At 38.9% G+C, this 22,035-nt stretch overlaps 1 protein-coding gene and 1 long non-coding RNA gene across 2 annotated transcripts in view; one reads left to right on the plus strand and one right to left on the minus strand.

Annotated features, from left to right (window-relative positions):
• The window catches only part of LOC149524170 (uncharacterized), a 32,448-nt gene extending 21,112 nt beyond the window's left edge, over window positions 1-11,336 (plus strand). The window contains exon 4 of the long non-coding RNA XR_016349912.1: window positions 10,553-11,336. This is a non-coding gene — a long non-coding RNA (uncharacterized LOC149524170). The remainder of the gene's footprint in view (window positions 1-10,552) is intronic.
• The window catches only part of ADGRV1 (adhesion G protein-coupled receptor V1), a 393,877-nt gene that overhangs the window by 169,524 nt on the left and 202,318 nt on the right, over window positions 1-22,035 (minus strand). The gene's annotated exons all lie outside the window — the stretch shown is intronic.

The raw sequence follows: 22,035 nt of genomic DNA on the forward strand, positions 1-22,035 counted from the left end.
AGAAATTAAATTCTACTGTTAAAATTATGAAAACTAGAACTTGACTAGCAGGACATCAGCATTTATATTTCTACCCTTGCAAAGGGTGCTGTTATATCTTTCATAGCCAGAGTGCAGATTGTGAGGTATTCTCAAAAACACCCTAAGGCCACAATGGACACAATGTGCACATACAAAACCAAAGAACACCTTCTACTATACTGACTCTCCTATAGCATTACCCATAACAATTGAGTTTTTACACAGTATGAGTTTGATTTTCCATGTCATTTTTACTTCTAAATGTCACAATTTTATTGTACAGTTTGCCTCTGTGGATTGTATGTGAAAATGAGTTAAATCCATTATAAACATTAAATCATTCTATACTACCATGAAATTAACAATGTTGGTTATTGAATAAAAAATATTTGATATATCAACACTCTCTAAATTAATGGTTGAGATTTTCATAGTGTAACCCACACACCTAGTGTGGTTCACTGTCCCATGTAGTTAGTGGCACTTAGACCACTTACAGCGAGAAATAAGAATAAGGGCGGTCTACAGCCTAAGCCCAAAGCCAGTTAGCTTCATAGCTCAAGCTGTAGTGTAGAAGCTCCTACACTAAGCTTCAGAGGTCCGAAGTTCAAATCTGCCTGGCAGTGGTTACAACAGCAATGTAAGAGATACAGACACACATCTTCAATTAACCACCTTTTAAGTCAGAAACTTAAAATCAATCTATACTTATCTCATCAAAGAGAGTGTGAGGAAGTGATCTGATCACAGTCTTGAAGATTTCACCTAGGAGCGGGCTCTTAGTCTATCAGTCAAAAGTATAACAAAATCCAATGCCTAGAAGTTCAAATTAGATAAATACAAACTAGAAGTAGGTCATGCATTTTAAATAGGAAGTGTAAATGACTCAATGGAGTTCATGGATTTATACAATCTAACCGTTTAGTCCCATAATGCTTATTCTTCTATATTGATCAAGTAACATTTTTCTTCTATATTTCTATACTGTCCACACTCTTAGGGTGCATCTACACTGCAGGGCTTAATTCGAAATAAGCTACGCAAATTGAGCTGTGTCAATTGCATCTTTTATTTCAAAATAGCTCATTTCAAAATAAGGAGTGTCTACACAGCACTTATTTTGAAATAGAGCACTCTTCCTCTGACTTACCTTATTCCTCATACAATGAGAGTGACAGGAATCTGAGTAAGAAGTCCTCCAGCTTGACAGTATTTTGACAATATTTCAAAATAACTGCCTGCTGTGTAGACTCATACTACATTATTTCAGAATAGCACTAGTTATTTGGAAATAGTGTTGCAGTATAGACATATTTGTCCAGAACATCATACCTAAATAGGATTATACTAGCTGTGCACACACTAGCTGAAGCCCCACTGCTGATTTACTCAACACCACAAACAAAATTTGGATGTTTGATATATTTACCATTTGCACATGTTTTGAACCCATGATCAAGATTTAAAGGTGAAAGAAAAATATGAAACTTTAAAAAAATACTTGAAAGTGCATAATTGTGTCTGTCTTTCCATCCCTCAAAGAAAGACTATTGCATTTGTCAAATAATTATTTTTCTTGAATTCTCTGTAGTATGATGATACACCAGAACTAAATATGAGAATATCAGCAAATAAGGTCAAGTCTACACTACAAAATTAAATTGACCTAAGTTAAGTCGAAATATAGCTACTGCAGTAATTGAATTGATTTTACACACCCACATTACATTCCTTGGATCAGTGGAGCATGCCCTCACCAGGAGTGCTTGAACCGATTTAACTGTCAGTGTGGGGCATTGTGGGATGGCTTCTGAAATGCAGCAACAGTCAATGTAAGCAACACAATGTCTAAAACTGACACTGCGTTGAACCTAACTACATCAACTGAGATGCTGTGCATCTCACAGAGGTGGAGTTATTAAATCCGTGTGGTGGGCAAGTTATGTTGGTGGGAGCTACATTTTAGTATAGACGTTTACAGAGAGTTAGGTAAATGTAAATTGTTTTATGTCAACCTAACTTTGTAGTGCAGACCAGGGCAAAGTTTTTCCTCTAGTTCTTAACCTGGGGGTAATAATATTTTTTCACTCAGGGTACATCTACACAGCACTGTTATTTTGGAATAACTAATGTTATTCCAAAATAACATAGTCCATGTCTACACTACAAGCAGTTATTTCAACATAATATCAAAATAATGTCGAGCTGAAAGACTTCTTACTCCAACTCCTATAGTCCTCATTTTATGAGGAGTAAGGAAAGTCAGAGTAGGAGTGCTCTTCCTCGGACTTCCTGCTGAGTAGACAGCTCCAAAAGACTAAATAAACTATTTTGACTTAAGCTACTCAATTGACGTAACTCAAATTGTGTAGTTTATTTAGGCTTCAGCCCTGCTGTGTAGACGTGCCCCCAGAGTAGATTTAGTTTGCTATAGACTTAATAGACATGTAATAATATATGCCAAATATTACAAATTAATGCATTTTCAATTGGCTGAGGATTGTCAATTGGTATACAGACTAAATTTTTTTTTGGATGAGATGGGGTCACTGGAGCAACTGGAGGAATTAGGGGAGGAAAGCAGATAAGACATTTTTGCATCTATGACAGGAGATAATTATGGGAAGAGAAGAGAAGACAAGCTGAAGGGAGGGCTGAAGTCCTTTGTCAATTTTCTCTTAGAAGAAATCAGTGAAATAATTGTAGTTTTGAGATATGAGTCAAAGGTGACAAAAGCCAACTGAGAGTCTATGAGTTTGTCCACCAAAATGAAAAAAAACACCCACAATTATTCGCTTAGTGTTAGGTCAGACAGTGAAAAACATAGCAACAGCCATCAGAGAGACCAGTGGTTGGTAAAGACTTCAACTGAACAGCCTTTGTGATGACTGGAAGAGCTGAAATAGGCTGAACAAATATTAAGAGTGAGGAATAGTTCTGCAATGGAAGCGTAACCCCCCATTTCCTCCCCGGGTTACTCAGGAGCAGGTCACACTCAGAGGTGTGCCTGGGCACCTGATAGTTTTACCATAAAAGGAGATCCTGAGTACCCCAGTGGTGATATTGTTTAGTTGAGGAAACCCTATCCACTCCCTTGCTGCTGTCCCTTGCTCATAAAGAACATATAATGGTGGTGCCTCCACCTGGCTGGCCCTGTAACACAATTACTTGTGTGCCTTAGGAACCTCCAGGAATAAACTTATTCCAACAATAAACTGGATCTAACTCTAGAACAACAATTACAAATCATAAATAATATACATCTAATAGATTGCATTAGAATGAACAACCTTTACTTAACTTAAAGAAATAGGATTTAACCAATTAACAGTGAATAACATCAATTAACGAAGTACACAGAAGTAAAAGGAACTTATCTAGCTGCCATTTGCACTGCCAATATTTATCCCACCCCAGAGTGTGCACACCCCTGGACTTAGAGTCCCAGACTCTTGCTTGTGTGGGCATGCTTGAAGAACTGAAGCTGTAATGGAGATTCTCTGTAGGTAGTGTGTATGTGGGTCCAACCTATGCAGCATCTCTGGTTCACAGGGTTGGCCTCTCTGCCTCTCTTTGAACCCAGAGTTAGTCTGTATCTCTGAGGTCTGTCCCAGGCAGCATTTTCCCAAAGATGCCCAGTTACTCACTGTCTCCTTATGTGTGCTGGATGCACAGTAGCTTCTAGCCACAACTACAGCCAAAGGACCTTCCCTCTAAGGCAATCAGAAGCAGCCTGCTAGACCCTCCTCCGGCCTATTGATGTCACCCGCCGACCTCGCCGACAAGCAGGGCGTCCTCTTGCCCTGAGCATGCTCCGGCGCTCGGCCGACGCTTCGTGCTCACCCCAAATTCGTGCATTGTTCTCCCAAATTTCTTTTTCCCTATTCATCTAACTGAAAGCAGAACAATCGGATGTGACAATAACTGAAGCACTGAAGTGGTATTGGCGTTAGAGACCTTTATTGGCAGTCAAAATGATACTTGTACATGAGGCAGGGAGTGTCAGTTTTAATAGGAGCTCATTGCTATTGAATGGAATTCAGGAAGAAAGGCAGGAATTTGTCTCCTGGTCACTACAGGACGTACAGCATCACTCTTCAAGATGACAAATAGGACATATATGATAAAAAATTAAACAGATGAAGGAAGCTCTAAATATGCCCAATTTCTTATCATAATCTTGAGCATCACTGAGGGCCTGGAATCCAAAATTCACTCTTACTGTCAAAAATTTCCTAAGTATTAGGACAATGGGAAAAATGACATGGGCTGGATGGAAAAATACAAGATTGCAAATGCCCCACAGCAAACCCTTAATGAAGGTTTTAAACTAACATGAACCTATTAAATAATGTCTCATGTAATGAGTGCTCAAATAATATAATTAATAATGCTGTAATTGGACCTATTTACAACAAGAAAATCTATTTAACACTGTCATCATTTCCAGCAATACAGGTTACAGAATAGTGCCTTATTTCTAATTATTTTTTTAAACTTAAGTAAGCCAGAAATAATGAGCAAATGTATTTCTTCCAGGAACTGCTGCCAATACTTTTAATTCATTTTCTTATACAACATTGCTACCTATGTTTAATTATATCACGGGATATAAAATTGCCATTGTCCTTGTGGTGTCTTACAACCTTCTGTAACTTCTTGTCTGACTTATTCAAGCAGGATCCAAACTGCATGCAATTTCACAGCAATTATCACCCAAGGACACAATCTGCAATGAGCCTCTGTCACATATGCATTCACTTGAAGAGCTAGCTTCACAGACAGAAAATTGGGCCCACAGACACTATCTTTATGATGCAGATTAATTTTAACACATGAAATTTTATTTAATTGAGTTAAAACACTGAAAAAGTAATAGTTTATTAATGAACATTCATATTCTTGCTCAGTGAAAAGAGCTGCTGTGTTTGCTTTTACAGTACCCCATTTATAGTATCCTGGAGCCCACGTCATCCCTGTTGCTTACAGGACATGCACTTTAGCCTCCCAAGTGATCACATAAATCAAACTGTTCTCTCCCTTGTCCTTCCTTTTTTTTTTTTAACTATTCCTTCTTGATTAGTTATATCCTGTTGTTTGTTCTCGTCTTAATTTAAGATTGTAAACTGTTTGAGCTTTATTTGTATTTTATTGTGATATACTTTTATGGGGCTAATAATAACTATTAAAACTGGTTGGGAATGTCAAAATATTGTTTGATGCAAAATGCAGCTTCTGCAAAACCAAAATTTTCCATGGTAAAATTTCCACTGTGTAATATTTGATTGGAAAATTTGAAATCATACTTTATTTTGGATCAGGTTTGATCAGAATGAGAAACATTTCAATCTGTTGAAATGAGCCTCCCTTCTGTTTGAGATAAAAATAATAAAGGGAATCATATGATCCTAGTTCACCATGAGAGATGCATCCTGACACACAGAAAAGTATACAAGACAAATGAACTATCGCAGTGGCAACTCAATCAAGGGGGGACAGATTAATGTTGGACCAACCCAAAATTAAATGTTTCATCTCAGTTCAATCAACAGTTTCCATCAAACAATATTTTGACATTTCTAAACAGAAATGTTTAAATGCTTTCATAACATTATTCCAGATTTTAAAATTTTGGAATATCCCACGGGATAGATATTTTTATTTTATACTGCCTATAACAACTATTATCAGTTCAATAGTGCACTCTTGACTCTTTTTTTTTAAAATATCTTAATTACGTGAAATTATAAAATCAGGTGTTCTGCCCAATGAATTATTTAAATAAGAGGAAAATTATTTATTTAATATTAACTGAAATACACAACAAAACTGTCTTTGCCTATTAAAGAAAAACTGTTATCGGCTTAACCTCATATACACAAAGGAAACTATTCAAATAAAAATTTCTGCCACAGTTGCTGGTCTACAAAAGCTCTCTGGGGGCCTTCCATTCTACAGTATATCATTTTAGAGGCTATACTAACATTATCATCTTCTATTGTTTGTGATGCAGTTTACCTTTGAAAAGTAATTTCTACTAATTCAGTTGGACAACACCATGACAGTTGCCCATATAAACCACCAGGACACAACAAACAGCTCTCACCTCAACACAAAAGCAATACAGATTCTACGCTTGGTCAAGCTCCACCTAGCTTTGACCCTATCAGCACATATAAAGGGATCCCTAAAGCGAACTGGCTAAGCTGCTCTCCAAGCAGGAAATCATTTGGAACGGTCTTTGAACAATTCAATTTTACAGGCCATTTGCAAGATCATTCAGACAAACCCAGATGGACCTATCTACATCCAGCAAGACTAGCCTAGGGAGTGCCAGGGAAAGAGCCAGGAAATATACAAGGAAGCCTGAAACCCAATGAGTGAGGATATACCCAATACTGAAATACATGTTTAATTAAAAGAATTTTTTTTTATCTAACCGCACATTTAAGTCTGCAAAACTCTGATAGAAAGTTAGCATACGCTGCTAACAGAAGGATAAAAATGAAATAAAAGAACCTAAGAGGAATCTAGGGTGAAAAAAGAGAGAAATTCCCATTGGTACAATGGTAAGCATAGGGTTATATAACATTTGAGCATTGTTATTTAAATTTTTACAATTTTAACATCTCTTATTGTTAATTACAAATATTTGCAAAAGCATTTCTGTTTCATCCTCTCCTTCAGCTATTACTGATGTAGAATGTGAATAGAAAGGAGGTCTCTAAGGACTTCAACAGTGCGTATGAGATGTAACTTGGCAGACACATATAAACTGAACACAGTGTAACAAACAAAACTGACTAACTGGAAGGTTGGATTGCTTCCTTTTTTTCTAGTTTCTCACAAAACTGTTTGGATTCGGCTTCCCTTCTAGAGCAGCACAGCATCCAGTTCTGACGGAAACTTCCATTCTCTTGGACTTGCTTGTATTAATCATAAGTCATTTATGTTGTTATTCTTGATCCTATTAATAACTGACACAAAGTACAAACCACATTGTTTCATTTTCAACAAAAGGAGTATTTTTCCTGTACCACTATGCATCATTTTTGCTTCGGTCTTTTTTGTGAGAGATAAGATCATAATAGGAACACAGAAAAGACACAGAATATTATGACAATCCTCATGAAAATGAAAGACACAGAGATCCCTCGATAGGAAGTATATCATGTGCTGCATTACTTGAACACATCTTATTCAGTAAAACAGTCAAGTTAAATTTTGGAGGAAACATACAATCAAATCTACATAATAAAAGAAAGAGTATGGCTGAACAGAAAAGAAAAAGAAGGTAAAAATTCAGAGACTGGGTTCAAATTTGGGCAAGGCAATCTCAGAAATTGATTTTGCAAGAGATGTGAAACATTCTTAATTCTAGTAAGGTTTGCTCTATGTACAAAGAACCTCTAAATTAGTATTTCAGCATTTCAAACTCCAGCAGGAGCGAGAAAACAAGTGTACATGTGCACAATTATTTACAATGGGTTCCCTTATAGTTTTGAAAAAACAATTGGTTTGTGTTGGTTCTTATTTTACTTCAGTCAGTTAAACTCACCTGTCACAGGGTTGCAGGCCTCCTTAAGAGGATTCCATGCCCAGGTTACCAACAATCAACTAATTTAAGAGGAATAAGCCTACCAAGGCAGTTAATTGAATAACAAGCAACTGGGCCTCATAAAAGACTATCAGGGTGCAGCTTCAGAGAGGTACACACAAAAAGAGAAGTTCTCTCAAGGACTTCTCAGTGACCACAAGCCTCAAAGAGTTTGGCTATGCAATCCTTGAGCTCAAAGAGAGAGCTCATTCCAATTTATCTGAATTTAGTAAGGTAGACCCCCCAAACAGGACTTTTGTCTTAGTCTCTTTTGGATTGTGTGGGGTTCATATGGGGCCCTGAGTGAAGGGAAACGGAGGCAGAGCGTGCCTGTGGCATCCCTACTATGTCAGCAAGGAATGCTTCAGGAGAGGATTGCCATGGAACACCATCTTTAACAAACAGTGCACAACATCAACACTAACATGTGAGTTAACACAACAAAATAAAATAAATAAAATTTTAAACCTGTTTTAAAATCTGGGTTTAATTTTGGGCCTGCCTACTCCTATTTCACATTAAGCCCTTAAGACCCAATGATTCAAGAACTTGAAAATTACTTGGAAAATGGTAATGGCATCCAGTACAGATGCTTCCATGGGCTATCCGTGACCACAAGTAGTTTCATCTAATAATTACATGGTAATTCATGAAAGATGCTGTTGTAACTTCAGTACAGTTCCTAGGGGACAAGTATCAATAACGTAAGTAACATTATTGCTGTGGTGCATGAGTCTTTGATAATAGTTATCCAATGTAAAGACACATAGAAACATTTTTTCCCTCTGCTTCTAGAGACCTGAAAAGATTAGGTAGCAATTCAAATTATATATTCGCTTCCCCATCCTCACATAGTACACCAGACAATACTAAATATTACTACAAAACTACATGATAAAAGACTAAACACTGTTCTGTGAGTTAAACAGCTTAGACAAAAGTTGTCAATTTCACTCAGCATAACCCAGTGTAATCATTAAACAAAATAAAGCTTTCAGAAAAAAAATCTAACAGGAAAAGTGGCTTAATATTTTAAAGGTGTGCCATGGGTTTAATCATCCTCGAGTGCCCACCTCTGGCCCATGATTCTGTACATCTATCTACCTTAATCTCCCCTTTTACCCAAGTTTATTCTGTCCACCCAAACTTGGAAGTACAAACACCAAGACTCAAGTCCTGAGATGTACCAACATTGAGCTCTTGAAAATCCCACTCAAAATTTCTAAAGACACTCATATCCAAAGCTTTCCCAAAAGAATAGTAAAAACAAATAAATTCTAAATGATGACATGGGCCTACAGAACTTCAGAAAAAATCCCCAACGATCCAAAATAATACTCACTGCCTCCTATCAGAGACAAGTTAACATGCCCCTAGCCTTTTAAATTAATTCTTACTGAAAGCTTGTTGAGTACAGATCATTAATATATAAAACCATGCTATCAACAAAAATGATTTGTGTTCAAAATTAAATTACTGACTTGGATACAAAGATATTCATCAATATGCAGTAATTGAGATATCGTATATGCTGAGAGGCATTTGTACATTTGTTGCCTATATATTTTTAGTTAAAGTTATTTTCAATACCAGGGTTTTAGACCAGTACTGTACTCTATTTGTTTTTCTTTCTCTCCTCTTCACCCCCAGGAGCTGTATATATAGGGATAGTTGGTCATCCAGGGGCTTTATTCACCCTTATAAGCACAAGGAGTGAAATCAGCACACTCATATAGTGTAGTCCCCCCACTGGGATAGCATTTGCACTTAGGGGAGGACAGCTTTAAACTACAGCTCTGATTCCAAAAGGCTATTCATAAGATACATTGGTACCTTAGTCACTTGCTTTTCAAATGCTGACCTTTAAGCAGAGCGGTGAGGTTAAAAGAAGTGAGGTAAATTTGACTTTAGAAAGTGTAATATGAACTGGACAGTTTTCAAGGGAACCATTTTCTACCACAAGTAAAGGAGGAACGTGATCACTCTGACATCTATCTTCCACTTTTCTCCCTTGGGTACCAAGGCTATATCTGTTTATATGCTTGTACTTTCCCAGTAGGAAAATACTATTTAACTGAACACAGTAAAAGAGAAACGAATCAATCCGTCCTTTTTATTCTGTCATTTGGGTTGGTAATAGAAGATGAACAGGTCAGCTGATTATATTAAGGATAAGTACATTCAGGTCACATGATGCATAGCTAATTAAAAGCTACATGCACATGAACTTCTGTTTCTGTTTCTCATTGATCAGGTAAAATCATCCTTTAATATAGCAGCAGAATATTAAACCAAAATAGGATTGCAGACACATTCCTAGACACATTTTTTTTTTTTAAAATGAAGAACTAGGACTTCAGATCAGTACAAATACAAAACTTCCTAGTATTGATAATAAGCTAAATGGTGCCAGAAATCTTTATACACAAGCACCATTGAAACATACAGACAGCTTGACAGGCAGACTTGAGGAAGAAATTACAACCTCCCCACAATAATCAAAAAGCATTTGAACTTTTCTATTCCAGTCCTGGAGATCATCTATACTGCACCTTTACCTCAAAATACTTATTTCAAAATCTGGATCTGTCTACACAGCATCAAATTTTGAAATAAAGCGCTATTCTGAAACTTCCCTTAAACCTTGTGAAGCAAGGGTTACAGGGACGCCGGAATAGCGTGCCCATTATTTTGAAATCTATTTTGAAATAACGGGCTGCTTTAAAGATGCAGAACAGCTATTTTGGGATACTTCTGGTATCCTGAAATAGCGCAGCAGTGTAGATGTAGCTAGAGAGTGCTGATCCTGAGGAACCCTGTATTACCCCCCCCCCAACCCTATAACTTAAGGAATGAGCAGACAACCAGGCTAGAGGTCACAAGAAGAATTATAGGGTGAACCTGACTAATCCTCTCATCCTTTTAATATTCCAGCTTTTATTAAAATCTACATACAGTGAAAGATGACAACCTACAAAAGTCAATCTCATAGTTAATGCAATCAAATTGTTTTAGTGGCTTCATGTAAAACAAAGTCCTCTGCACAGAAGAGTGAGAACACCAACTTTTCTCAAGACTTCTCTTTTGTATGCTAGGGAAAACATGAGAGAGTACCTTCCAGAAACCAATGAAAGAGCACCTTATGGATAACAGCTACAGATGAAGCACCATCTACTTTAAAAATATTCACACAACCAGATAAAACCCTGAAGTCTGCTCAAGAACTATTTAACCAGCAGGATTTATGTTTACAGGTCCAAATGTGATATTGGGGAGAATATCTAAAGACACCAAAGTATAGATTCCAATTGACTTCAGTGGTTGTTGAAAAACCCCAAAAGGAATCTGTTTGAACCTACAATCATGGAGTCTAAATTTGAGTTCATTTGATAATGAAGCAAGAACATCTAATTTCTCATGCACAAGGCTGACTAAACAGCTCACATGGAAAGAGAAAACCTTACTTTAATGTGCATTTGTTTGCTCGAGTCCTTCAGGGCAGGGTATTGGATACATGGGGAGGCTCACGGCAGGAGGTTTTAGGTGTGTGGGATGCACAAGGTTTGGAGTTGAACAGGGGTTTAGGGCAGAGGTCTGGGGATATGGGTGGTGCAGGAGTCAGGCTTGGGAAGTGCAGAGGGGTTCAGGAGAGGAGATGGAGAGTGCAGGAGTCAGATCAGGCGTGAGGAGGTCAGTGGGTGGAAGTCCAGGAGTCAGGTCAGGGAGTTGGGAGGAGGGGGGCTCTGGGAAAGGGTTGGGGATGGGGTTCCACTACATAAAAATTACTTTGACACTTGTGAAAGTAACACATTTGCATAATGTAGAAGCTAGCTTGTCTCAGAATGTCTAGGGCATTCAGAATCATAAGAACATCAGAACGGCCATACTGGGTTAGACCAAAGGTCCATCTAGCCCAGTAACCTGTCTTCTGACAGTGGCCAATACTAAATGCCCCAGAGGGAGTGAACTGAACAGGCAATCATCAAGTGATCCCTCTCCTATCATCCATGTTCAGCCTCTGACAAACAGAGACTAGGCACACCATTTCTACCCTCCCTGGCTAATAGCCATTGACGGACGTAACCTCCATGAATTTACCTACTTTTTTTTTTTTAACTCTGTTGCAGTCTTAATCTTCACAACATCCTCTAGCACAAGTTCCACAGGTTGATTATGCGCTGAGTGAAGAAAAACTTCCTTTTGTTTGATTTAAACTTGCTACCTATTAATTTCATTTGGTGACTCCTAGTTCTTATGTTATGGGAACAAGTAACTTTGCCTTATTCACTTTCTCCATACCTGTCATAATTGTATAGACCTCTATCATGTTCCCCTCTCCTTAGTTACCTCTTTTCTAAACTGAAAAGTGTCAATCTTTTTACTCTCTCTTCATATGATACCTGTTCTAAACCCCTAATCATTTTTGTTTCCCTTTTCTGAACCTTTTCCAATGTCTTTTTCGAGACGAGGTGACCACATCTGTACACAGTATTCAAGATGTGGGAGTACCATGGATTTATATAGAAGCAATAAGATAGTCTCTATCCCTTTTTTAATGATTCCTAACATTCTGTCTGCAATCCAATCAAAACAGAAATACTCATTTCACTAAAGAAAAAAATGGAAACTGTTTTGCTGCAACAGACACAGAAAAAGGATGCGAGAACAATAAATTAGGTTTAGACTGGGTAGGGCAAAAATTTTACATATCAGGTTTCATTAAAAAGGACATGACTTTAAAAAAAAAGTTTACCTGTTGGAATGTACAAGGCTTCAAAAGACATGGATAGTCAACATATTTTAATATCAGGTCTCTTAGATGGCACTAGGATCAACACTGTCAATAAATGCAGCTTGAGTAAAAATGTATTTTTAATAGGTAGGTTAAAGATTAGATATAGCACATGATATAGGAATGGACAGAATCTTGAAACTTATACTATAATTCTCCTTTGCCAGCAAAGGAAATCAGCTAGATTCTGTCCTCTCTGACAACCATACACACTAAATGCCTGAAGACATATAATGGCAGAACATTAGTTTGAGTCCAATCAGTGGAGGTATACTGATTTACACAAGCAAGCTTTATGAACCTTCATCCTAAACTTCAATATTTCCAAGGCTATATAAGAGGAATTTTCATCTGCCTCTGATGAATCCAGATGCAAGAAACTACAGCTCATTGTCCAGGTATCTGGTCAGTATGGCAAATACTACCTTCCTATGATACAAGACTAACCTGATACAATTTTTTCCCTCATTATACAAATGATAACTGGTCAGGCCCTTTAGATTAGTACTCTAATAATGCAGCCAGCCCAAGGGAAAAAATTTTCAACCCTATCCAACTAAAAATCAGCACATTACAATAGGGCTGTGTCTAGACTGGCATGATTTTCTGGAAATGCTTTTAACGGAAAAGTTTTCCATTAAAAGCATTTTCGGAAAAGACCGTCAGACCCACAGTCTCCTATAGACAACCACCTAACCTCAAGATGATTCTTACCAACAACCACAGGACATACCACACTAATACCAACCCTGGTACTTTCCCTTGCAACAAACCCCGTTGCCAGCTTTGTCCACATAATCACTCTGCTGATACCATTATTGGGCCTAACCAAGTGAGTTATAAGATCAAGTATACATATTCCTGCGCATCCAGAAATATAATTTATGCTATCATGTGCCGAAAGTGTCAATCTGCTATGTACATTGGACAAACATCTCAAACACTTTGCCAAAGGATCTATGCCCACAAAACAGGATCACAAAGAAAAAACAGTTTCTTGCCATTTCAACCAGAAAGGACACTGTCTCAACGACCTAATTACCTGCATCCTACTCCAGAAGACTTTCAAATCTGCACTTGAAAGGGAATCCTCTGAACTGTCATTCATGCTAAAATTTGACACTCTCCGCGGGGGGCTCAACAAAGACACCAACTATCTTACCCATTACAAAGATAGCTTCCCCAATTATCACCTCTAATATCATTAACTCACAGACATTTACCTTCCTTCCCGCCCCTGCATTCCCCTTCTGTTCTGAAATGTGATTTGTCCTTTTCATATGTGTTCATTTTTTTAAATTGTATCCTTTGGTATATATGGTTGTGACTATTTTCTTCCACTATTTGATCTGAGGAAGTGGGTCTGACCCACGAAAGCTCATCACCTAATAAACCATCTTGTTAGTCTTTAAAGTGCTACATAGTCCTGTATTTTGTTTCAGCTACACCAGACTAACACGGCTACATTTCTATCACTAGATTGGTACGGACGCTTTTCCGCAAAAGCACTTTTTGTGGAAAAGCGTCTGTGGCCAATCTAGACGTGCTTTTGTGCAAAAAAGCCCCGATCGCCATTTTCGCGATCGGGGCTTTTTTGCGCAAAACAAATCTCAGCTGTCTACACTGGCCCTTTTGTGCAAAAGTTTTGTCCGAATGGGAGCAGCATAGTATTTCCGCAAAAAGCACTGATTTCTTTCAGTAGGAAGTCAGTGCTTTTATGGAAATTCAAGCGGCCAGTGTAGACAGCTGACAAGTTTTTCTGGAAAAGCGGCTGATTTTCCGGAAAAACTGGCCAGTCTAGACACAGCCTCCCAGTGAGATTGGGTTTAGATCTAGATTTTCTATGCATCATGGCAACAAACTCCTCCTGACATTGCATTGTGTACATTATAGTATAGTGGTTATAAAAGCAGACAGCAGTTACACGATGGTGACTGTACATGTATTCAAATAGAAGAAAAGTAAAAAACACAGTTACTACACAACTAAATCCAACTACAGAAGTCTGGTAATATTGAAGACTGTGGCAATTAAAATTACTCTGATGGACTGTGAAAGAAAGAACAGAGGAGCAGTGTGCTAACACACTAGGATGATCAGATCCTGATATTAGGGGCTTTATTTGTATACATTGGCAAGATTTTGCGCAAAAGCAGCTGGTTTGGGGTAAAAACTTGCTGCCTGTCTACACTGGCCGTGAGTTCTTGCGCAAGAACACTGATGTTCTAATGTAAGAAATCAGTGCTTCTTGTACAAGAACTATGACGCTCCTGCTCAGGAATAAGCCCTCCTGCTCAGGAATAAGCAAGTGTTCTTGTGCAAGAGGCCAGTGTAGACAGGCAACATGAATTTCTTGCACAAGAAAGCCCAGTGGTTAAAATGGCCATCGGAGCTTTCCTGCGCAAGAGAGCGTCTACACTGGCACGGATGCTTTTGTGCAAAAGCACATCTCTTGCGCAAAAGCACATGCCAGTGTAGATGCTCTCTTGTGCAAATACTCTAAAGCAAAAACTCCTGCATTAAAGAGTATTTGCACAAAATCTTGCCAATGTAGACGTAGCCTACTTGTATACACAACCATACTCCCCCTTCCAAAAAAAAAAAAGTATTCTGATTTTTCACACTTGCTGTCTGGTCACCCTATAATACACTGACTGCACAGACAGAATGGTATTCTAACACAAGGAAAATATTTATGGAGGGAAAGAGGAAGAATGCAATTAACAATCAGATGGCTAATACCATGGTTCTAACTTTATCATTGGTATCTGATTTATTGAACAGTTCTGTCTGCCAGTGAGACAACTGTGTCACACAGCTTTGTAAACCTCTTAGCCAAAAAGGATCGACTGTATTTAAAACTACATTCAGCAATGTGGTCTAGCAAATTGGTTTAAATTGACTATAGGTGCATATCACAATCCATTTACCTCACTCTGTCTGAAACTTAAGAAAAAAACTGGGTCAACAAGCTCAAGTACTAAATTCTACATCATGTTGTAATTGCCAGATAAAAGACTATTGTTTAACCTTGCAAATCTTATCTCTTATATGATGAAAACAGGCCTGTGCTGCTTGGACAGAGATCTATGTTGCTTACCAAGTAGGCAGGAACACCAACTGGAAAGCAGAATTTTAGGCCTCTAATTGAGAACACGTCTGGTCTAGTACCGTGCCCAGACAAAATTAGAAATACTGAATAGAAAATTATAGGAACTAAATTAGAGAAATTGATTGAGTTAAGCACATTTGTAAAGTAGCTCTGTATCCTACATAAAAATAAAGAAAATCAGAGAAAACTATAATAAATGTAAGTTAGAATAAGAGTATAAGAATGAACATACTGGGTCAGAGACCAGTATCCTGTATTTCAACAGAAGCTGGTGCCAGATGTTTCAGAAAGAGCAAACAGAAGAGGGCAATTTACTGAGTGATCCATTCTCTGTCATCCAGTCACAGCTTCTAGCATCAGAGGTTCATGGACACCAAAACATGGTGGTGTGTTTTTGACCATATTGGCTAATAGCTTATCTTCCGTGAACTCTACCTAATTTTTTTCTATCCAGTTTTACTTTTGACCTTTATAACATCCTCTAGCAATGAGTTCCAGAGGTTGATTATGCACTATGTGAATTATGTACTTACATTTGTTATAAATCTACTGCCTATTCAGGCCTGACAATGGAGTGGGGGAGGGACAAAGGGGGCAACTTCCCTGCATTGGTGATTCATAGGAGCCTGGTGCCCCTGGCTGCCACTACTATTGCAGCAGCAGTGATGGCCAGAGCTCTAAGCCCTTTAAATTGCCACTGGAGTGTCATGCCATGCTCTGGGTGGTTCTTAAGGCTGCCTAGTGATGATGGGGCACTGCACCATGTGCTCTGTGTGGCTTTGAGGGCTGGGCACATCGTGCTCTGGGCGGTGTAGAGGACTGGTTGCCCCTGACCCCACGCCTTCCAAGAGCATGGCCTCTAAATACAAAAAGAACTAAACTCCATTTTGGGGGGATAATGCAATGAGGCCTCTTAAACTTGACATGTTTTAATCTAGCTCTAGCTGTTGGTCCCCCTGCACGTATTAATTTCATTGGCTGTCCCTTGGTGATTGTGTTTTGTGAAGGGATAAATAATATTTCCTTATTCATTTACTACAGACATCTATCTTATCTGCCCTTGGTCAGCTCTTTTCCAAGTTGAACAGTCCCAGTGTTTTTAAACTCTGTCCCTATTAATTTTTGTTGCACTTCTCTGTACTTTTTCCAATTCTAGCATACCTTTTCTGACATGGGAAGATCAGAACTGCACACAAGGTAAGGGCAAACCACAAATTTATATAGTGGCATTATGACATTTTCTGTTTATTTATTTATTCCTTTCCTAGTGGTTCCTAAAATTCTGGGTTTTGTGTGTTTGTTTGTTTGTTTTCTAAGCACTGCTGCACATCGAGTAGATGTCTTCAGAGAAACAGACACAGTGACACCACTCAAGCAAGATCTTGGAAATAGCAAATTTAGACTCCATCATTTTCTTTGTATGTTTGGGAATATGTTTTCCAGTGTGTATTACTTTGCATTTATCAACACTGAATTCAACAAAGAGACTAGGACTTTTCAACTTGGAAAAGAGGAGTCTAAGGGGGGATATGATAGAGGTATATAAAATCATGATAGGTATGGAAAAAGTGAATAAGGAAGAGTTATTTACTTGTTCCCAAAACATAAGAACTAGGGGTCACCAAATGAAATTAATAGGTATCAGGTTTAAATCCAACAAAAGGAAATTTTTCTTCACTCAGAGCAGAGTCAATCTGTAGAACTCCATGCCAGAAGAGGTTGTGAAAGCTAGGACTTTAACAGGGTTCAAACAAGAACCAGATACATTCATGGAACTTAGATCCATCAATGACGACTAACCACGACTGGTAAGGAATGGTGTCCCTAGCCTCTATTTGTCAGAGACTGGAAATGGATGACAGGAGAGTGATCAGTTGATGATTCTGTTCACTTCCTTTTGGGGCATCTGGCATTGGCCACTGTGAAAAGACAGAATATTGGGCTAGATGGACCTTTGGTCTGACCTAGTATAGCCATTCTTACGTTTTTATAAGAGGTGGAAAGTAACTAAGTAGAAATACTTCATTCCACTACTCAAATACATTTTTTGATATTTGTATTTTACTCAAGTAATTTATTTTTGTGATACTTCAACTTTTAGTCAAGTAGGTTTTTTTTTTAAATACTGTACTTTTTACTCCACTGCCATTTCCAGAAGCACTTAGTTACTCACTACTTTCAGCACTCCGGTGATAGTTGTGCAAAACGGGATTCTGATTTGCACAAGTACAGCTGCAAGCACAAAGCATCCAATTGCCATGCAGTGACAATTTTTTTAAAATAACCAATCAACAAGCACAAAGACCATGCCAACGAAGAAGCCTTTTAATAGCTGTATCAACACCTTTTCATTCAAAAACTGATTTAAGGGTGTTCCAGCCATCCAAGCCCTTAACACAACAGAAGAGGTTGAGGGAGTGGTTTACAAGATACTTCATCTAAGGTTCACTTTACACAAGGGTGATGATCTTTGGGCTAACTATGCTAGTTTGGGGGCACTTTGTACCAGCAAAAAGCAGCCACAACAGTGGGCCTCTAGGTTTAATGAACTTTATGGGTAAATAGTGGCCACCTCAAAAATTTTGGCTTTGCCTTATGACAGGATTAGTAACAGTACTGGTTTCCCCTATACTTCAGATGCATGTAAGCCTTCTGAATATTGAAAAGGTATCTCAAACAAACAGAAATAAAAATAAAATTACACTGAAAAACTGAAAAATAAATCAATGTTTACATAATGATTCTAAATTTAAAAAAAGATAGTGACTTCCTATAACACAAATTTAGCCTTAATCTTACTAATCTATCCAGGTAAAGTTATTGTTTCTTTGTTAATGACCAAATAAAAATATTTTATTATCAAAAAAAGCAATGATATGTTTTCTTATGATGATTTATTAACATAACGTGTCCATCTATTCTTTCTTTATTTTCAGGTTCTATATGTACCGGTAATAGAATTTTATCAGTAAAAAAAACATTTTAATCATTTTAAATAAATTTAGACCCTAATTCAGCAACCAATAAATGGGACTGCCATGTGCTTAAAGTTAAATCTATTATATATTTGAGAGAGTTCGTCTGTCTGTGAGCGAGCGCATCAATCTGCCCATCTATCTGTTTCTTCAAGAACTCCCACTAAAAGATAAGAGCTAGGACTACCAAATTTGGTAAGCAGCTTCCTCTACCATAATTTAAAGCAAAGTAAGAGTTTGGTTGTGCAGGAGGGGGCTCAAGTGTTCCCCCATCCATGCAGGGATGCATAAAAATCACACAGAAAAGAGAAAGAATCACTGGTCAGGTGAAAGGGGCTGGCTAGGGGCGCAGCCCCTTCCTATCCAGGACTGCCCCAACCCTAAGTTTCTACCCCAAGGCATCCTTTAGTGAGGGTTAAAGGGGGTTGCAGCCCTCCTCCAACTCCAGATTCATATGTGGCTGTTGCTGGCTGTTTCCCTTGGTCAGAGAGCAAGGGCAACTACTCTGTTTGTAACATTTCTCACTCTGACTGGGAACACAGCATAGATAAATTCATGGAGGACAGATTCATCAATGGACAGTATCCAGGATAGGCGGAAATCTTGTCCCTAGTCTCTGTGAGAAGCCGGGAATGGGTGATAGGGAGTAGACTACTTGATTACTTGTTCTGTTTATTTCCTCTGGGGCAGTTAGTATTGGCCACTGTTGGAAGACAGGATACTGAGCTAGATACCATACCCTGTTTCCATGTACAAAGCCTGAATAAGTGTGCTTGGTGAAGAGGACCTATGGTGGGCTGAAGGATGAAGTCTTCTTCCCTGCCCAACCATAGCAAAAAAGTGTGCCACATCACCCAATGCAATTCCATGGTCACCCCATGCTGAAGAATACTCAAACTACAGTATTTATATCTATTCCTCCCCAATCTTTCCCCCAATTAATTAGCTTTCGCCCTGGCCTCAAGGCCATGAATCAACTGTACAATCCTCAAGTCCTCAGACATGCTGACCTTTGTGTCTCACCTCAGAATGGGGCATAGTAGTGCAGAGGATATACAGTCTTCTTTCAAGTCCTGCCTCCCACACAACAGTTCATACCTCAGCATTTTTGCAGTGGTTTGAGCTTTGGTTACTTGGACTGTGATCAGTAGGAGGGTGGGGCAGGATTTAGCCCACTGAGCTTTGAAATTCTGGCATGCAATACGTCTGTGCAAATTCTACCTATAGCCACATACTATGTTTTTTTATGGTACAGTAAATCGATGTGTTCTCTTGCATAGATTTACATTCCAGGCACAATCACATGCTGGCATTTATCCTGCAGCTTCCTAGTTTGCCTGACTTTCTAAGTTCATCCAACACACAAACAGCTTGAGAGAGAATGGTCTATAGCTAAATTATACTAAAATGTTACTTGACACTACAATCTGAATAACTGTACTGTCTCATTTGTCTTTTTCATGGTTACATGTCAGTTTAATTATTGGATTTTTTTGTCATTTGTCTACTTACGATGTATTTATTTTGGCAATACATCCTGAAGTTAGCCTGGAAAATAAACTATAGGTTAAACCTCCCTAAACTGGGACTCTCTTGTCCAGCAACATCAGTTGTTCGGCAGGACCACGGATGCTGCTGAAAGAGAGAGCCCTGGGGCAGGAGGGCCAGCAGCTGAGAGCCCCTCAAAAGGCAAGGCTTGTGGCAGCAAAGGCAGGTGTTCAGCAGACTGGCAGTAATAGCAGGGCCGTGGTAGCAGAGTAGGGGCAGCCCATGCATGCTGGCCTGGCAGAGGGGTTGTGCTGCAGCAGCCTGAGTGGGGCTGTGTGTTTTCCCGGCAGTGGGGACTGAGCCACAGCAGCCTGGCTAGCAGTAAAGCCGGGCTGCGGCAGCCCAGAAGGGGAAGTCCATCTGGGGCCACGGCAGGTCAGCAGCCTGATCAGGGCTACATGCCAGCTGGCTGTGTGGCTGGAGCAGCAGCAATGGGAGTAGGGTCAGGGCAGCTGTGTCACCCGGCCAGTAGTGGGGTTAAAGGAGTGGGCAGCAGGCTGAGGAGGCCAGGGAAAGTTGCCTCATCCAGGAAAGCTTAGGTGCCCAGGGTGCTGGACCAGTGAGGTCCAACCTGTAACGTTTAATGTACAGTTCTCGCTGAGTACACTGTAAAAATTCTTGAACCAATCATTCATTACCTGTTGTTTCAAAAGGTGTGTGGAGCATCCAAATTGTATTGGTCTCTGGAAAGCTCATGTTTATAGTCATTTAAACATTTTTCACGCAATTGTTTTATTTTCTCTGGGGAATTAAAGCTGGTGTGTTGTGTGCTCACATGAAATCTGACAAAAACTGTCTCTCTCCTGACCTGTTTGCATTAGTATTTGCAAAATGAAATAAATGTTAAGGCTATTTTGATTACTATCTCTCATGAAAAAAATAACAGAAAAAAACCCAAAATTACAACCACCAAAAAGTAAAATTTCCATTGCTACCTGCAGATAGAACTGTTGAGGTCTCAAATGTATCTGTACAAACTTCAATATGTGCTCAAGTAATTAATTACCCAGAGTTCCAGGAAGGCTTGTACAGCATGTTCAGCAACCTGCGTTGCCTTGGCTTACCTGCTCCTGTTCCTAAGCTAGCTAGATAAAAGTTAGTTCAAGTATATCAACACAAGAGAGAAACCAAACAAATGAGTAGAGACAGCAGCTCTCTTTGCTTTACAGTGAGGCAAAAAGGAATGCTGTTGCCTATTTCCTTGCACATGTGGTCCCCTAATGTTTATATAAACTGCAAGGCAACAAATCCCAAGCAGCTGTGCTTTACAGTGATAAACAGATTATCCTTGACACCATCAACAACTGTTTCCAAAGAGAACAGAGTATTGTGAAAAAGCTGGAGGTGTAGGAATATGGAGTAACATCATAAATGTATGTCATGGCATTGCTCATACATCCAAAAATGTTGGCAATCAGTAGGAGACAAAGTAGAAGTAACTGTTGGGCAGGAGATACCAAATGATTGTGCATTCATGTGACAGTATTTTTTTCAGAACTGAAAAAGGGGACCAAACAAGGTAAAAATATCATTACTAACAATGGCAAAAGCAGCAATAAATAGGCATTAGAAGAATGACAAGTCATTGCCAATACAAATAAATAAATTAGCCGATATACAAATGTGTCAGTTGATGAAAAAAGGATGGTGATTGTTCAGTTACTTAAATATATGAATCAGTTCTTTTCATTAACCACCAGATCACTCAGCCAGAGTTAAGTGCATGGATTCCCTGATCTTGGAATGAAATAGAGGTAGCAGAGATGCTTCCACAGCACCATTTTTCCTAACCTAGAGCTGACTGCCAAGAATCAGGGCTCACAGTAGAGCTAGTCTCTGACTGATCAGGCACAGCTGGCATGTAGTTAGCTATATCACCTAACTGATGGGAAGAGTCAAGATGATCAGCTTTTAGGCACAGCCACAGTTTGGTGGTTGCTAAAAGTGTTATTGGGGAGATTGCAGCTGCCTTGTTCCAGACATAGTCCCT

The sequence above is a fragment of the Pelodiscus sinensis genome, chromosome 6, assembly GCF_052426305.1.
Source record: "Pelodiscus sinensis isolate ZL-2025 chromosome 6, ASM5242630v1, whole genome shotgun sequence".
Taxonomy (NCBI): domain Eukaryota; kingdom Metazoa; phylum Chordata; order Testudines; family Trionychidae; genus Pelodiscus; species Pelodiscus sinensis.